The 16705-nt window shown below is 44.1% G+C and overlaps 1 long non-coding RNA gene across 1 annotated transcript in view; it reads left to right on the plus strand.

The window, feature by feature from the left end:
- Positions 1-16705, plus strand: part of LOC308296902 — a 253786-nt gene that overhangs the window by 233155 nt on the left and 3926 nt on the right. Inside the window, exon 6 of the long non-coding RNA XR_013962648.1 lies at positions 3012-3074. This is a non-coding gene — a long non-coding RNA (uncharacterized lncRNA). The remainder of the gene's footprint in view (positions 1-3011; positions 3075-16705) is intronic.

The following is a 16705-nucleotide window of genomic DNA, read 5'->3' on the forward strand; positions in this document are numbered from 1 at the left end:
TCTACCCCTACCCTAAACCTTAGGCCCATGGGGAGTGTCGCCACTCCGACAATAAGAAGTCCATTTCGGAGTGGCGACATGTCGGAATGGAGAGAGCCTCCCAGCCGGTGTGCATGAGGTCATAGAGAATCATTGTTTTCTTTTCAAAAAATTATATTGTCCGTTTTATCCGTGCGGTTAAACGCGCCTGTGTGCAAAGGGCTTAAGACTGTTATTTGTGTTATTCAAAAGACTACGTCTAAGACTAATGGCTGTAAAAATTAACACTGGTATGTAACTGCAATGAAATTAAAGCCAAATACATATTTTATGTATGGTTTATTTTGACCAAGTAACAGACAGTAGAAGACAATAGAATTATGTGGTTATATTTATCCTAAAAAACGCATCCTAAAAGACGAAGACTAAAAGTCTAAGACTAATCCCAAAAGACTAAGACTAAAATGTTTTGATATTTAGTTGACTAAGACTAGACAAAAACAATTTCAGAAGACTAAAGCTCAATTCGGACGGGATTAACATTACCTGAGGACCCCAGGTAAAGTGGAAAGATCACTGAGGTCCTCTGTTTTTTGAATCCCGTGCGAATCGTCCATGTCTGTAATAATCACGGATGACAGGGGGTAAAGATTACAGGCCGTTTTACCTACCATAATAATCACTTTACAGACGTCCTCTGATAAAACTAATCCAGCGCGAATCGACATCTCCGTAATCGCGGTAAAATCACCTTGTTTGCATTATTTTTTTAAGCGTCATGGAATACAGCGCGGTGGACAGACGGACGAAGGAGCGGCACGCATACACGCACATATGCACGCACACGCACACACGCACACGCGCACACACACACACGCACACACACACACACACACACACACACACACCAAACTCTGAAAGTAGCCTATATAATCAAAGCGAAATTGGGAATTATTTTGTAAAAAGGCTATGGACATACTAGGCAGGGGGGATGCGCTCGCGAGTGATGAGTGATCGCCGATTAGGCCTATAATAACCTCTTTAAAATGTCTGTCCCATCTTCTATCTGTCTGTCTGTCTGTCTGTCTGTCTGTCTGTCTCTCCCCTCCTCGATCGCTTTCTCTCTCCTCTCTCTCTCTGTGTGTGTGCGCGCGGTGGCACATGCTTAAAAGAACAGATCTGCAAGCTAAAATCCTGTACTATCCGACGTGTTGATAGCTTGTAAATCTGTTCTTTTTGCGCATGTAACAACCTTGTAGACCTACTTTAAAAACTCCATGCTCTGCAGCTTTCTATTGGACACAGACAGGTTCATATGTGCATACAGCTGAGCTAGGGAGGAGAGTATATTTTACGTTTATGTGGGGCACCCATATTACTGTCATGTCTTAATAATATGTTGCTTTTAACAAGTAAACTAAGTAGGCCTACATGCTGATTGGCGGAGCCTGTTGCGCACTGTCAGTGGTCACGGTGACCCAAGTTGTCTGCCTCTACGCAGCAGGCAGCTATCATTAGGCCTACTCTTAAAAGCTGCAAAAGTTACTTTGATGGCAAAGTGTTGTGATAGAGAAATAGCATGCAATAAAGACTTGTGAATGTGATTGACTCCTTACCTCCGAGTAGGCTATACTACTGCCCCTGCCTCTGTCATTTAAATAATTAATCCATAATAGGTCTACCATAAATTATGGTTTAATGTAAAAGGTGTCTCCACACCAAACAGCCGACAAGAAACTCTTTCCAACTCCTGGCAGACTGGCAGTCGGTGGCATTTAGTGGCAAACTTGGCATTTAAAAGTCGGGCGTTGGAAGATTGCATTCAGATGAGACGCACATAAACCTTCAGCGCTAAACGGGTGTTGCCAGGTTTGCTCATTATAAGTGACTTTGGTCTAATTTTCCTGTAAAGTCTCTAGTTGCGTGGTGCTTTTGTTTGGGCTTGTTTCTGAAGTGTAGTTGCATATTTGGCCTTGCTTTAAACATTCTTTAAGAAAATAGCTAATGTAATAGAGCTCAAGTGGTGAAACTGTTGGGCTTGTTTTCATAGACCTGTTCGCTTGTTTCACTCACAGAGTTTGGCAGCTTTGCCACAGCCTCTCTTCGTCAAAACAGCACAGCAGCGCTATATAACTATTTTCCTTTGGACTCGAGAGTTGAGAATATGGTATTTACGGTAGTTAAAATGTGCCACGGGAAAATGTATCTATAATATAAATATAACTCGGAGGAGAGCAGAGCCCATCAGCCCAGAGTCACACCAGAGTATACACATTACAGCTTGTAGATCTGCTGTTATAAATAATATGTAACTCGTCTTCATCCTATGATCTGGGAGAAGGATGTGGTGCCTGTTGTTCTAGCTTCTATAGGAGTCTCCACCGCCTCATTGATCATTTGTTTAATTGGCTCGTTCACCGGCACATTGACTCTCGATCGGAATTCTGAATTATTTATTAAAATCAGACTGAATAAATACTGTAATATTAAAAAAAATACTGTTGATGTAAATGCTAAAACGGAGTGTAGTCAGTGTACACATGAATGGTCATTTCTTTTGAGGACAAACAATGGATTAATGTCCGTGATTTCAAGTAAAACACAGACATGGCTTATCCCGTCCGAATCTGCCATAATAATCACTGAGGACGTGGGGTAAAGTAATCTTTACCCCACGTCCTCAGGTAATGTTAATCCAGGGAGAATAGGGCTTAAGACAGGACTAAGGCATTTGTGTTATTCAAAAGACTAAGACTAAATCGAAATTTGCTGAAAAAAAAATGAACACTGCACTCAACTGCTTTGTCCAAACTCTGTTGTGCTGCTTTCTCGCCGGGAGTCCCGGCCCTTGTAAAGTACTCTAAAAGAAAGATTTAGAATCCAGACTGGTAGGCCGACTCTGAACGGCCTCTTTGTTCCGTGTGCTGCCTGGTGAAACTCTTGAGACCGCTGCCAGCAGGAGTCAGAGCCAAGGAATCACATTATTTTAGATTTGACACTTTTTTCTTCCCCATTTGTCTTTCTTTCTCCAGGTCTGTTCCTCCCGCCTGGTTCTGGGTCGAAGGGCTCGCAACAACTCTCGCACCACTTTAGAGGTGAGACTCGACCCCTCTCAGCGCACGCACTCACACAAACGTACAAACGCAGACACGCGTGCACGCACTCGCACACGTCGCGCTACGAATACTAACATTTTGAACTCCTGAACTACCTTTTTTTTGGCTGGAAGTAGTTTGGCCTCGGCAGCTGAAAGTGGGTCATATTGTCCTTCAGAGATGCTGTTGAACCAAGCAGACTGAAGAGAAGAGCTCCGTGGAGGCTGTTTATGCTTCCATTAAACAACGCAAACTGCATTCTGAATCACAGGTGCTACAGTATATATATATATAAGTGATGTTTTCGGGTCGTTTCGTTTCGAGTGTCTCCCTCTTTCTCTCGGCCTACTGGTTAATTAACGCGTTCAACTGCTTTGAACGCCGCTTTCAGAGGTCATTTTCATTTGAATCTCATCATTGTCTCCACCAGGCCGACGTGAAATGCATTGTTAAGTGCTTTGCTTTGGAGAAAGGTCTTATATATATAATGCAGTCCTTTAACCATGACTGCTAGGTCAGTGAGTGACAGTGCACTTTTGTAGAACCACTATTGCAGTGTGTGATGCTGCCAGATTTCCAAATCGTTCGTTTTATTTTTATATCCTTTGTCTGAGTGCAGTTTAGGTGTTAGGGGAGTTTGGGTGTCCTGTAGAACCAATTCTGTTGTTTTGGTGGGCAATGCATATTTAGTCCATTTAAGCCCCTTTTCGACTGCAGCTTTAGCACCACACTACAGGACACTACACCACACCACATAAAGAATATCTACATTTTCCATTACACAAAAGTTTCCCTATCGGTAAGAAACAAATTGACCTTTTGACTGTGGTTATAATACGATATAAAGTATTAATGTATTACTATGATGATTAATAATTAATTAATAATTAATTAATACATATAATAGATTATAATAGTGGTTATAACACAGTTGAATCTATTATCCTATATCCTGGTGGTCTAAATGAAAAGTCAGTGAGTGATCAGTCATTGTGATGTGTTTGGCCCTGTTTGGCCTAGCTCAGACCTACTCTGTATTGGATACTTTTTAGTACCACGGTTTAGTACCACTTTCACACCACTCTACCCAGGTTCTTGTAGTGGAAAACCTGGCACACGTGGGCAGTGTGGAGTGGTGTGGTGTTGTGTTGGGCCATGTCAGTGGAAAAGGGGCTTCAGTGTTGACTCCAGAGGTGTGACCTGCTGTCCTTGAACATGTGGTTAGCCTACCGTCATCAGCAGTGGTGTAAAGTAACTAATTACATTTACTCAAGTACTGTACTTAAGTACAGTTTTGAGGTATTTGTACTTTACTTGAGTAGTTCCAGTTTTCAGTACTTTTACTTCTACTCCACTATACATCTCAAAGGCAAATATTGTACTTTTACTCCACTAAAATGATATGAAAACTTGAGTTACTAGTTACTTTGCAGATATAAATGATTATATTATAAAACATGTATTAATCGACTTTAGCCATATTTTATACCTAGGCTATTTGAAAATAGCCGATCTACAAGCTCACAACGCGTCGCGATGTGACGCGTTGTGAGCTTGTAGATCTGCTATTTTCAAACATGTTGTACTTTTACTTTTGGTTTATTTAAGTATACTTTGATCCCAATACTTTCTTACTTTTACTCAAGTACATTTTGAATTCTGGACTTTTACTTGTAACGGAGTATTTCTACATTGCAGTATTGATACTTTTACCCAAGTAAAACATTTGAGTACTTTTTCCACCACTGGTCATCAGTGACAGTGTAGGTAGGCTGTGTATTGCCGCTGTGTGAGCTGTGATTGGATGCTGTTTGCATCCCGGCTCGTGGTGGTCGGTGAAGGCAACCGCACGGCCTAATTGCTTTAAGGGAATCCCTCCAGTGGGGAATACACGCGTGTGTGTTTCTAATTACGCACCTTCTGTGTATATATCCAATTAGCTTGTTTTAATTAGCCACTAAAGTCCTCCACTCCTGAGACACGACACACACACACACACACACACACACACACACACACACACACACACACACACACACACACACACACACACACATGCACACCGCCGTGGAGCGTGTTGCATGCACTGGTGAGGTAGAAATGCTGCACTGAACCACGACTATCGCTATGCCATGGAGCCGCGGCAGAAAAACAAACATTTGGGACATTTCTTCCGTGACCTATTTCCTCCCTCAAATGCTAACCAGGCACGTGCGCACACAGACATCAAAGGGGGCTTGAGCCCCTGCCCTTTTATCCGTCTGTAAAAAGTGCCCTCTCCAGACCATGAATGTAGTTTTTACCATGGTGAAAGAAATTAAAATGCCCCTCTTTCCATACCTGAAGGCAGCATTCAAGAGAATTGCCTTGTCCAAACTCTCCTGAACTCGAGTGCAGCATCTCATGTTGAAAGAATTGCCCTCTCTGTGTAGAAACCAAGCGTCGAAAATAGCCGACCTCCAAGCTCACAACGCGTTGTGAGATTTTTGTTGTGAGCTATTTTCGAGATTTACACCAAAGGCCCTTTTAGAAATGTCCGCCCCTGCCTCTCTAACATTCTCTGCACGTCCCTGCTGCATGCTAACCTCTCTCTCTCTCTCTCTCTCTCTCTCTCTCTCTCTCTCTCTCTCTCTCTCTCTCTCTCTCTCTCTCTCTCTCTCTCTCTCTCTCTTCTCTCTCTCTCTCTCCCTCCCTCTCTCTCTCTCTCTCTCTCTCTCTCTCTCTCTCTCTCTCTCTCTCTCTCTCTCTCTCTCTCTCTCTCTCTCTCTCTCTCTCTCTGACACACACACACACACTTTGTAATTTGTCCCTGGACTTACTCTTGACCTCCAGGCTGCACCGGCGGTGATGTTATGATGATTTGTCTTTGGCCCACAACGCACACACACACACACACACACACACACACACACACGTGTGCAAATAAACACACACACACACACACACACACACACACACACACACACACACACACACACACACACACACACACACACACACACACACACACGCGCGCGCGAAGCTAGCATCCTTGAGGGGATTTGCTGGTCAGAGGGAGAGAGGTGACTGTGTCCTGAGGCTGTGTGTGTGTGTGTGTGTGTGTGTGTGTGTGTGTGTGTGTGTGTGTGTGTGTGTGTGTGTGTGTGTGCGTGTGCGTGTGTGTGTGATAGGTGAGTGTTTATCACACTAAGAATAGCTCAGACGTCCGTGGCTCCACTTTTCAGGATGTTTGGTCCAAACGCCAGGATGGCCTCTCGCCTCTCTCTGCATAAACGGGCCCACAGGCTACTGGATGGTTCAGTGTTTCAGGGCCAGGGGGGTCGCACCAAATTCTGGACCCTGGGTACAAGGATTCACTCACATTTAGTGCTTTAAAGCTATACTGTGTAAGTTGCTCAACTAGTGGTCAGTAGCGTCCGCGTCTTTCGGCCGTTTTTCGCCGCGGACCAGGCCTCACACCCCCGCGTCTGCCTCCACCTCGCCGAGATCTATCTTTAGAGGGGTCCCTGGTTCCTGTGCGTTCAGGCATTCCGGAGAAACGGAGTGTTTCACCCGAGTATAGATAGAGACACACGGGCGCCTACAAATATGGCCGCCCTATTGTGATAGCTAGCGACCCCACTTCAAGATGCGCTGTGATTGGCCGGCAGTGTATAACCCTCGCTGTGATTGGCCGATAGTGTATGATGACGTAATTTTTGCGCGAAAACCGGACCCCGGTCAGGATCATAGAAAACATATAAAGAGAAGGCTTCAGAAGCTGAAAATAACGGAGTGGGTGTTCTAAAACTTTAGCGATTTAAGAGTTAGGACAATTTTAAGATTTGTTTTATAAAAAAAGTTACATGGTACAACTTTAACTATTGAAAAATAGCAGATATACAAGCTCACAGCGCGGCACCGAGTGCCGCGCTGTGAGCTTGTAGATCTGCTATTTTTTGAAAAATCGTGGAAAATGTGTGCGGAGTCTGAATATTTCAAATCCTTCCAAGGTTTTTGTGAAAAAAAACCTATGTTTCTATGTCAGTGGTTCTCAAACTCTTTCATGTGAAGGACCCCCAAAAGGATATGTATTTGGCCACGGACCCCCATCTCAAAATGTTTCGTTCCAGGGACCACCCCAGAAGCAAAATTTGAGTTAAAAATGTTCGCTTAAAAATATACATATATTCATAGATTCAAGATTTGCACACATTTTCACAACTTTTCAAAAATAGCAGATCTACAAGCTTGTGTATCTGCTATTTTTCAATAGCTTAAGTATAAAATAATTAAGGCCCCTTCCACCTTGGGCCCTAGTAACTCAGTCCCACTTTCCCCCCCTTGTGACGCCCCAGGTTGTTGTTGTCGTCGTGTTCGTCTGGGACAGCTGGCCTCGTCAACACGAGGCCAGTCGTATCGTCATATTCAGTGGCAGCCACTCTAAACCAGGCCTATTATTCATGTTCATATTCATGTTACCATTCACCCAGAACACTGGAGGACACCTTGAGGAGATGGAAGGTTGTCTGCCAGCCTTCCCCTTCCTCCTGCCATGTCCTTCGTCTTCATCGTTTTGTCATGCTCTTGTAGTGGAAAGAGACATACTGTATCTCTCTCTCTCTCTCTGTGTCTCTAGACATATCTCTCCCCCTCTGTCTCTCTGTGTCTCTGTGTCTCTCTCTCTCTCCCTCTCTCTCTCTGTGTCTCTCTCTCTCTCTCTCTCTCTCTCTCTCTCTCTCTGTGTGTCTCTGTCTCTCTGTGTCTGTCTCTGTCTCTCTCTCTCTGTCTCTCTCTCTCTCTCTCTCTCTGTGTCTCTCTCTATCCATCTCTGTGTCTCTCTGTGTCTCTCTATCTCTCTCTCTCTCTCTCTCTCTCTCTCTCTCTCTCTCTCTCTCTCTCTCTCTCTCTCAAATTCAATTCAATTCAAATATGCTTCATTGGCATGACAAGCATTCTTACATTGCCAAAGCATTACGTACAGTATGATACAAAACAATATTCTAATAATACATATTCAGAATCAGAACAAACAATATAAACAAGACAAAGCCAGAATATAAGCTAAATGACATAGTCTGTTCATTGTGTTCAACACTTAAGCAATATTACACGAGAGGGTGTGCATTATCGCGGTTATTTGGCCCGACAGTCTTGCTGCAGGAACGAGCCGTAGGCGAGTTCCGTAGGCAGGACTGAAGGGCCAAATAACCGCGATAATGCACACCCTCGAGTGTAATATTGTGATTATACAACTGTTGCCCTTAAAAAAAACACGTCAACTTCATTTCATTGTAATTAAGATATACGATAGGAATTTGTAATTTTCTAATGCCTCATTTAGCTACTATGTCCCTGAACGTCACATGAAAACCGCTAGCCTAGCCGTCTAGCATAGTGTGGGGAGAGAGGCACGCTTGCTCTCTTTCGTGACAAACGCAGCTGATTTCTTTATTTGATGAGACCGTGCAGTAGTGCTCATTAGCTGCACGGTTGGAGAGCCTGTGTTCCATTGAGAGCCCGACTACCTGTTGTATAATTAGTGTTCAACCATTGTCCCTCATCGTGTGGCAGGCTGCTACATATTTTGCTGCCAACCTTGAACATTTGGCTTTGCCTGGATAGAGTCAAACTGCATCTTTGTTTTTGTTATTTGTGTGAATTTAGGGTAGTATTCTTCTCTTATGTGTTTGTATTTGTCACATGCAGTCAAGAAGTGGAGCTCTCTCTCTCTCTCTCTCTCTCTCTCTCTCTCTCTCTCCCTGTGTGTTACCTCTGTGTCTCTCTGTCAAGGTGACATTTGTCCGGTCAGGGCTGCTTGCATCAGTACAGTCTGAGCAGCAGTAAGACGATCCTTTAAGTGCTGCTGTGTGGTGATGATGAGCTGAGCGCAGTGCGCCTGACACTGATGTAGTGTGACCAAGTACAGCATCAATTTACTAAAAAAACACACATAGAAAGTTGAAATATGTAGATGGGAGGCTTCTACCAGACTGCAGCGGCATGCAGAATGCTCGCTGCATTTGGATGTCAACTCAGTAACCCAGTGGGACTGGGATACTAGGGCCCAAGGTGGAGGAGCCATACTTTAGCTATTGAAAAACCGCGCTGTGAGCTTGTATATCTGCTATTTTTCAATAGCTTGTGTATCTGCTATTTTTTTAAAGTTGTGAAAATGTGTGGAAATCTTTGAGTACCGTATTTTCCGGACTATAAGGCGCACTTGAAAGCCTTTAATTTTCTCAAAAAACTACAGTGCGCCTTATAGTCCAGTGCGCCTTATATATGGATCATTCATTGACATTGACATTCCCTTTAGCACAGCTCCATCTGTTGGATGCATAACGCAACGGTAGCGTCTATTATGTGCGCCTTATAGTCAGGTGCGCCTTATATATGAAAACAGTTTGAAAATAGACCATTCATTGACAGTGCGCCTTATAGTCAGGTGCGCCTTATAGTCCAGAAAATACTGTATTTGTATTTTTTAAGCGAACATTTGTAACTCAAATTTTGCTTCTAGGGGTCCCTGGAACTAAATATTTTTACATGAGGGTCCGTGGCCAAATACATATCATTTTGGGGGTCCTTCAAATTAAAAGGTTTGAGCACCACTGACATAGAAACATCGATTTTTCAAAAAACCTTAGAAGGATCTGAAATTCAAAAAAAAAAGAAATGTTCACAATTTTTCAAAAATAGCAGATCTACAAGCTTGCAGCGCGGCACCCCGGACCCCCTGCTGAAGACCTCTGCTTTAACACAGTCATGTCTGATCGTGTCCCTCCTTGTCACTCTGAGAATCGCAGCGCTCTCCAGCTGGTCCTCCTGTCCTTTCCCTCAGTGAAATGGAAGACACAGAGCTGTACGTGTCCACGGACACAGAGCGCTGTTCTATTAACTTTTTCGCCGCCGTTGACAGTCCTCACCGTCATTGAAAGGGTTAATACCATGGCGCCGTTGACGGTGAGGACTGTGAATCTTACTGTATATACAGTAAAGATATTATTACTTACTTAATGTCGCTCCGGTCCCGCTCGCATCGGTAATGTCGGCGATTTGTTTACAACGCACGTTGGGCGTGCACGCGAAGTGAAGCTCCTCAATGTTAAGTCAATGGAGAGGCCCATAAAGAAACTTCATTTAAACAAAATAGCCATTTTGAGACATTTTGCAGCAGATCTAAATGTAAACAAGGCACAAGGCAGGGCGCAGCCATCTTGCCTCTTCTTGTCCCACACTGTCATGTGACTAGATGACGTAATCGTTGCCGTCAAGTGATAATCCAAAAAAACAAAAACAACCCCCTTCCGGCCCTTCAAAATAATAGCGGCGGCCGACGGAGGAAACGACGTGGCACCGAGGCACCAAGCAACCTTCAGATTAAGAGGCAGTAGATGTGTTAAAGAGCAGGCTTTGATTAGAAAGGATCCTTGGCTCTTACGCTGGTTCACATGTGCAGGGAGAAACAGAGACAGAGCCCAGCCTGTCTGAAACGGACCAGCTTGTTCCTCTGTGGTTTTCTGGAGACAATGGAAACGGAGATGAATGCATTAATCTGAGTTTATGTGGAGAAGAGCTGAATCAGTAGTACAGCTATGCTGGGAATAATTTGAAAAGTACAGTGTTAAAAATGTCTTTCTGGAATATTGATTGATAGATAGATAGATAGATAGATAGATAGATATGTACGGCAGATGGGAGAGGCTGACATTCACACAACTTCAACAAGATCTTTGGAGTCCAGAGTCTGGATGAACAACATCTCACTTTTTCACTGAAGCTATTCCTCACAAAAACATAAGTCAAATGCCTGTAATATACCGGTATATATATTTTTTTGGTGAAAACATAACATTTTCCTCTCCAAATACCTCCTACGACACCATTTGACAGGTCAAAAAAATGTTTTGTTCAAGTATTTCTATTTTTGGGTCTTACAGGGTTAAGGGGGTTCCACACGGTACGCGGTTGCCGTCGGGGCTGCCGCTAGGATCAGCAGTGGCCGCGCCGCGGTGAGACACAAACACACTCGCTCAGTGAGTAAACGCCGCGCGGTATTTCACAAAGATGAACACAATCCATCTCTCGCCGCCCGCGTACGCATGCACAAACGAGCACGCTCGCGGTGGATTTCACGGGACCGCGCCCGCTCACCTCGCCGCCCCAAAACTTCGCTGCGCGGCCGAAAAAGCCGCCCGCCTCTCATTGAAAATGAATTACTAGCAGGCAGTGACCGCGTACCATGTGGAACCCCCTTTAAAGGAAGACTTCATTGTCATATATATACATAACTAATGTTCATGATAAAATATCACATTTGTTTTTCTTCTCCCCGGTCTGTGTCTCTTAGGAGGGATGTGGGCAGTTCAGAAACACGTCTACCAGTGACATCATGGTTAGGCAGATTTATTTTGATTTAAAAAAAATTATATATTTTTTAAATATATATATTTTTTAATTTTTACTACCGCGAGAACAATGGCTTCCATTGTAGCATGGTAACTTGTCAGGAATGGAAAGCCTGCAGTTTCTATTAGCTTGGATTCCCCATCGATGATGTCACTGGCAGACGATGTGACAGAACTGTTTTCTCATGAACATCAGTGAGGCCCAGTTATATGAAGATGGGTTGAAAAGTGATGAACTGTCCTTTGATCATTTGATTGATTTCTAATAATCGAAATGTGTAAAAGTAACCCGTTTTTACAGTGGAGTAAAGGAGTACAGTATTGGCTTCTGGAATGTGTAGTAGAAGTATCAAGAAATGGAAATACTCAACAGGGACGTGCAGAGAATGTTAGAGAGGCAGGGGCTGACATTTCTAAAAGGGCCTCTTGGTGAAAATATTGAAAATAGCAGACCTTCAAGCTCACAACGCGTTGCGACGCGCTGTGAGCTTGGAGGTCGGCTATTTTCAATACTTGATACGTCACTAAACTAAGCGTAATCAAGTCGATACTGGAGATGTGGCGTACAGCTTGGATTTCTACACGAAGAGGGCAATTCTATCAACATAAGATGCTGCATTCAAGTTCAGGAGAATGCTGCCTTCGGGTATGGCATGAAAAGAGGGCATTTGCATTTCTTTCACCGTAGTGAAAACTGCATTCATTGTCTGGAGAGGGCACTTTTTTTACAGACGGGTAAAAGGGCAGGGGCTCAAGCCCCCCTTTGATGTCCCCTGTCTATATGTGCACGTGCCTGAAAAGAGTATAGTATTAGCATCTGGAATGTGTAGAAAGTAGAACATTGTACTACAGTCTAGAGCCCGACCGATGCCATATTTTTTGGCCGATGCCGATGTTTGCCGATGGAGAGTGCTAGACCACCGATTGCTGATGTTTAACCGATGTGAAAATTCTTACCTTCAAAACTTTTTTTTTACCAATGGTCCGGGGACCACCAGTGGTCTTTGAGCGATTTTCAGGTGGTCCCCAGCAAAATGATGGAGATTTGGTAACCAAATGGACCCTTTTTGAGATTTTTAACTCATGAGTGTAAAAAGAAATCCAATGGATCCTTACGGGCAACGACAATATATTCTACGTTTTGGGTCTGAGTGGCTAAATGTCATCAAATGGTGGTCTAATATTACTTATAAAAACGACCGATACATCGGAGAGATAATGACCGATGTCCAATACCGACATCGGGGTCCAAAAATGACCGATATATATCGGTTTGACCGATATATCGGTCGGGCTCTAGTCCTCTCCACCACTGAGTACACATACTGTATACAGTGTCTGTATCTTCCCCTTTAGCTAAATACCCTTCCATTGTTACCGTGGGGAGAATATCCATATCCATTGGTGCTTAGCCTTGCCAGTTTGTTGCTTTGGTGCGGCGCGCGGCATCGATCGGCCCTCCACTGCAGTCTGTTTGTCAGCAGAGAACAAGGTTAATACGTATTGAAACAAGCATCAATAAAAATGTCATGTATTGAAGGTCCCAGTATTTCTGGGGCAGCTCATGTGTATGGGTATAAAGCAGGCCTGAGGCGTTTCTCTGCCAAAGTGGTCATCGATTCACAATTAGCCCTTTATTAGTCCAATAAACAAACTGTACATATTGTTTATGCCTGTAATTTGTGCCACTATTTTACACCACCAATTATGACACTAATTGTTTTTGGATATCGTCACTGTCTGGCCAAAACCTCTTAACTCCATTTTTGAGCTTTTCGATTTTTTGGGCATAAATCAGGGCTATTGAACAGCCTTTACATCTGAGAGTTGGTTAAAATAATATTGAACCAATGGAAAGTTGTAAAAAGTGCTTGGGACAAAACCTCCTAACTCCACACTTTCTGCCAAACCAGCTAACTCCACCCGATTGGCCCTCTCTTTTTTTCATAAATATGTGCTATTGAACACCCTTTACGTCTGTGTGTTGGTAAAATAATATTGAACCAATGAAAAGTAGTAAAAAGCTCTTCGGTCAAAACCTCCAAACTCCACTTGAGCTCATTTTCCCAAAGAATTTACATTTTGGAGTTAGGAGGTTTCGGCCCAACAGCAGAGATATACAGCTAGCTAGTGGTTCTGGTACTTGAGCCCTCCTCAGGTGCTACGCAGAGGAGTCTCCCAAAAACAAAAGTGGAGTGAAAGATTGATACTGTATTATACTGCTAGGTAGTTCTTCTGACCAAGTAATTCATGGGTTTCAATTGTAGTTGTACGCGGCCATGTTGAGGACCAACACAGGTGTTTCAATTGGTCTGATTGGCATAAAACTAATGTTCTACACCAATCAGAACACCTGTGTTGGTCCTCAACATGGCCGGTGTAGGACAACAGTTGAAACCCACAAATTGGTTGAAATAGGCTCTCCAGCTATGCTGAAATGAGCTGTCATGCCTAAAGGTTTAGTGATACACTTTCCAGTTAAAGTTAACTGGTTAACTGACTAGGGTATTGAAACAATGGTGACAGGCAGGTTATGCAAATTAGTTCCTTTCAGAACCCCTCCCTCCGCCAGCTACGAGATGAGGTTCCTGCTCATAACATGCCCAAATGAGCTTTTTCCGGGGGGTAGTTCACCATGGTTTTTGACCATTCTTACCGTCACCAAACAATGTATCCGAAAAGTAAAGGTCCTATACCCGTCTCTCACATGTCTACTTTTTGAACGGCGGGGGTAATCCAAGCAATGTGTTGAAACAATACTTTAAACATGCTCGTTTTGTCAGCCAGTTCTGTGTTTTTTTGTCAGCCTGTGGCCATTTCCCGCTCCAACTGCTTGGTGGCTGCACCACAGATTAATGGCGAGTCACGTGACTGCTTCCGTAACATTTCACTCTGAAAAACACACAACTGAGCGTGTTTAAAGTATTGTTTCAACACATTGCTTGGATTACTCCCGCCGCTAAAAAAGTATACATTTGAGAGACGGCTATAGGACCTTTACTTTTTGGATACAATGTTTGGTGATGGTAAGAATGGTCAAAAACCTGGTGAACTCCCCCCCGGAAAAAGCTCATTTGGGCATGTTATGAGCAGGAACCTCATCTCGTAGCTGGCGGAGGGAGAGGTTCTGAGAGGAGCTATATGCAAATCAGAACGCAAATGCAATTTGAAAGCATAAATAAGAAAGAGGTTGCGCATCAGCAATGTGATTTCTCAGTGGAGTGCTACTGTACATCTAAAATCCAGTGGTACATTTACTCAATACTGTGTGTACTGTACAGTTTACTTTTAATTTACTGGAGTATGTCAACTTTTCAGTACTTTTTCGTCTACTCAGAGGCAAATCCAAAACGTCTAATCCAGGGTTCCCCGATTAGTTTTCCCCAAGGGCCAAATCATGTCTAGGCTACCAAGCCGAGGGCCACAGCATTGCAGGGGACAACGGTGGCGTTCCCGCTACTCCAGTGACAGTTCAGATATCGTCGTTGTCGGGTGAAAATCTTGTATGTCCAAAACCGTTCGTTTTGCATTTATCATTTTAAAAACAATTTAAACTAGTGAAAACAGCCTATCTACAAGCACACAAGTTGTGTGCTTGTAGATCTGCTGTTTTCACTACTTTTGGGCGACGGCCTTGTACGATGAAGCAGAGCTTTACTTTGTGAAAGAACGTACACATTTTGAGATACGGGTTTTCCACCCGACAATGACGATATACTAGTGTTGTTGCTGCTCTTATACCACCATTATTACTCGGGTTGGTGGGGGCCAGACAGTAGCCCCCCGCGGGCCGCAAATGGCCCGCGGGCCGCCTATTGGGGAACCCTGGTCTAATCTCTCTTTTGGGTCTAAAAAAAAACGTTTGAGAGTCATGCATTATATTATGCAGGCCAGACATTCCGCCCCTCTATGCCAATCTGGGAAAACCTTGATTTGTGATTGAAACGATAATAAATAAAGAGAAAATGCAGGCTCGTGCGACTTTTTAAATGCATTAGTGAATATTATGATTGAGTGGTTTTTGGTGGTTTCATTCATTATTCAGACGTACTGTAGACGCATAGGAGAAGGGTCCATATACTGTAATTAACTCAGCACCAACGTTCACTCATTAGCAAATGAATTGAAGATTGTGTTGAACCCAATGAACTGGCCATACCCAGCGCTCTCAGACACACACACACACACACACACACACACACACACACACACACACACACACACACACACACACACACACACACACACACACACACAGGGAAAGCATACGAGGACACACATTTGTCAGGGTGCAAGTAATGGTTACGTTCACAAACTCATGGATATGTCCTTGTGACACAACGTGCATGGGCACAAGTAGCACCACTGTATATGGCAGCAGAGACGGCACAATACTTTGCCAGCCTTTCTGCCGCGTCTTTGGCCATCACAAGCTACTGTCAAAACCCTCCAACAACCAGTCCGTGGGGACAGTATGTCCCAGGCTGGATAACCAGAGGAAACAGAGTTCTTAGTCTTGGTGTTAAAGTGCTCTCTGTAGTTGTTCTCATGGGCCTAGAAGCAGTGGTGCTTTGGTGTTTTCTTTTCAGGGCGGACGGTCATTTATTGACGCCACGTGCACGCGCGCCTTGAGATGTGTGCGTGCGCCTACATGTGCGCATGGAGCAAACGGAAAATACTGCGCTGCAGTAGAGAAACTAAAAGTTTGCTTTGAACGAATCTCAAACAGTACCTACCACATTAATGGGGCCATGTAGCCTATGAGGACGCACGCACAATGCACATACAGTCACCGGCTCACCGCTGGAAACCTACAGTAGGTGTTAAAGTAGCCTATCCATATGTATAGACTTGTGAATCTATGGGGGACGCGCAAGCCCACCACTCACTGGTAAACCTGGTAAACTTGTTATGCCAATAGCCATTTGAATAGATAGGCTATGGCGCGTCGTCACTCGTATAGCCTATAACTCTATGGTTCTAGCATGCACTGTTCCGTGCCGTTCCTGCGCATGCATGTGGGAAATATATTGGCCTGACGGCGTCCGGTCACGTCCGGCCTCGAAAGCACTACTGCCTAGAAGTCCACCCAATGCTATTCCGACAGTGGACGTACATAGCGCTGGAAGGCGGGGGGGTCTATTGCCTCTCCTCCCGGTAGCTGTTCACGGGAGGGGGCGTCAGGTTCAAGCCCCCAGAACCCTGGGGGCGCTTTGAAGCAAAAAGTACATGGTGGCCGTT

The sequence above is a fragment of the Nannobrachium achirus genome (genome assembly GCF_963921795.1).
Source record: "Nannobrachium achirus genome assembly, chromosome: 13".
In the NCBI taxonomy this organism is placed as follows: domain Eukaryota; kingdom Metazoa; phylum Chordata; class Actinopteri; order Myctophiformes; family Myctophidae; genus Nannobrachium; species Nannobrachium achirus.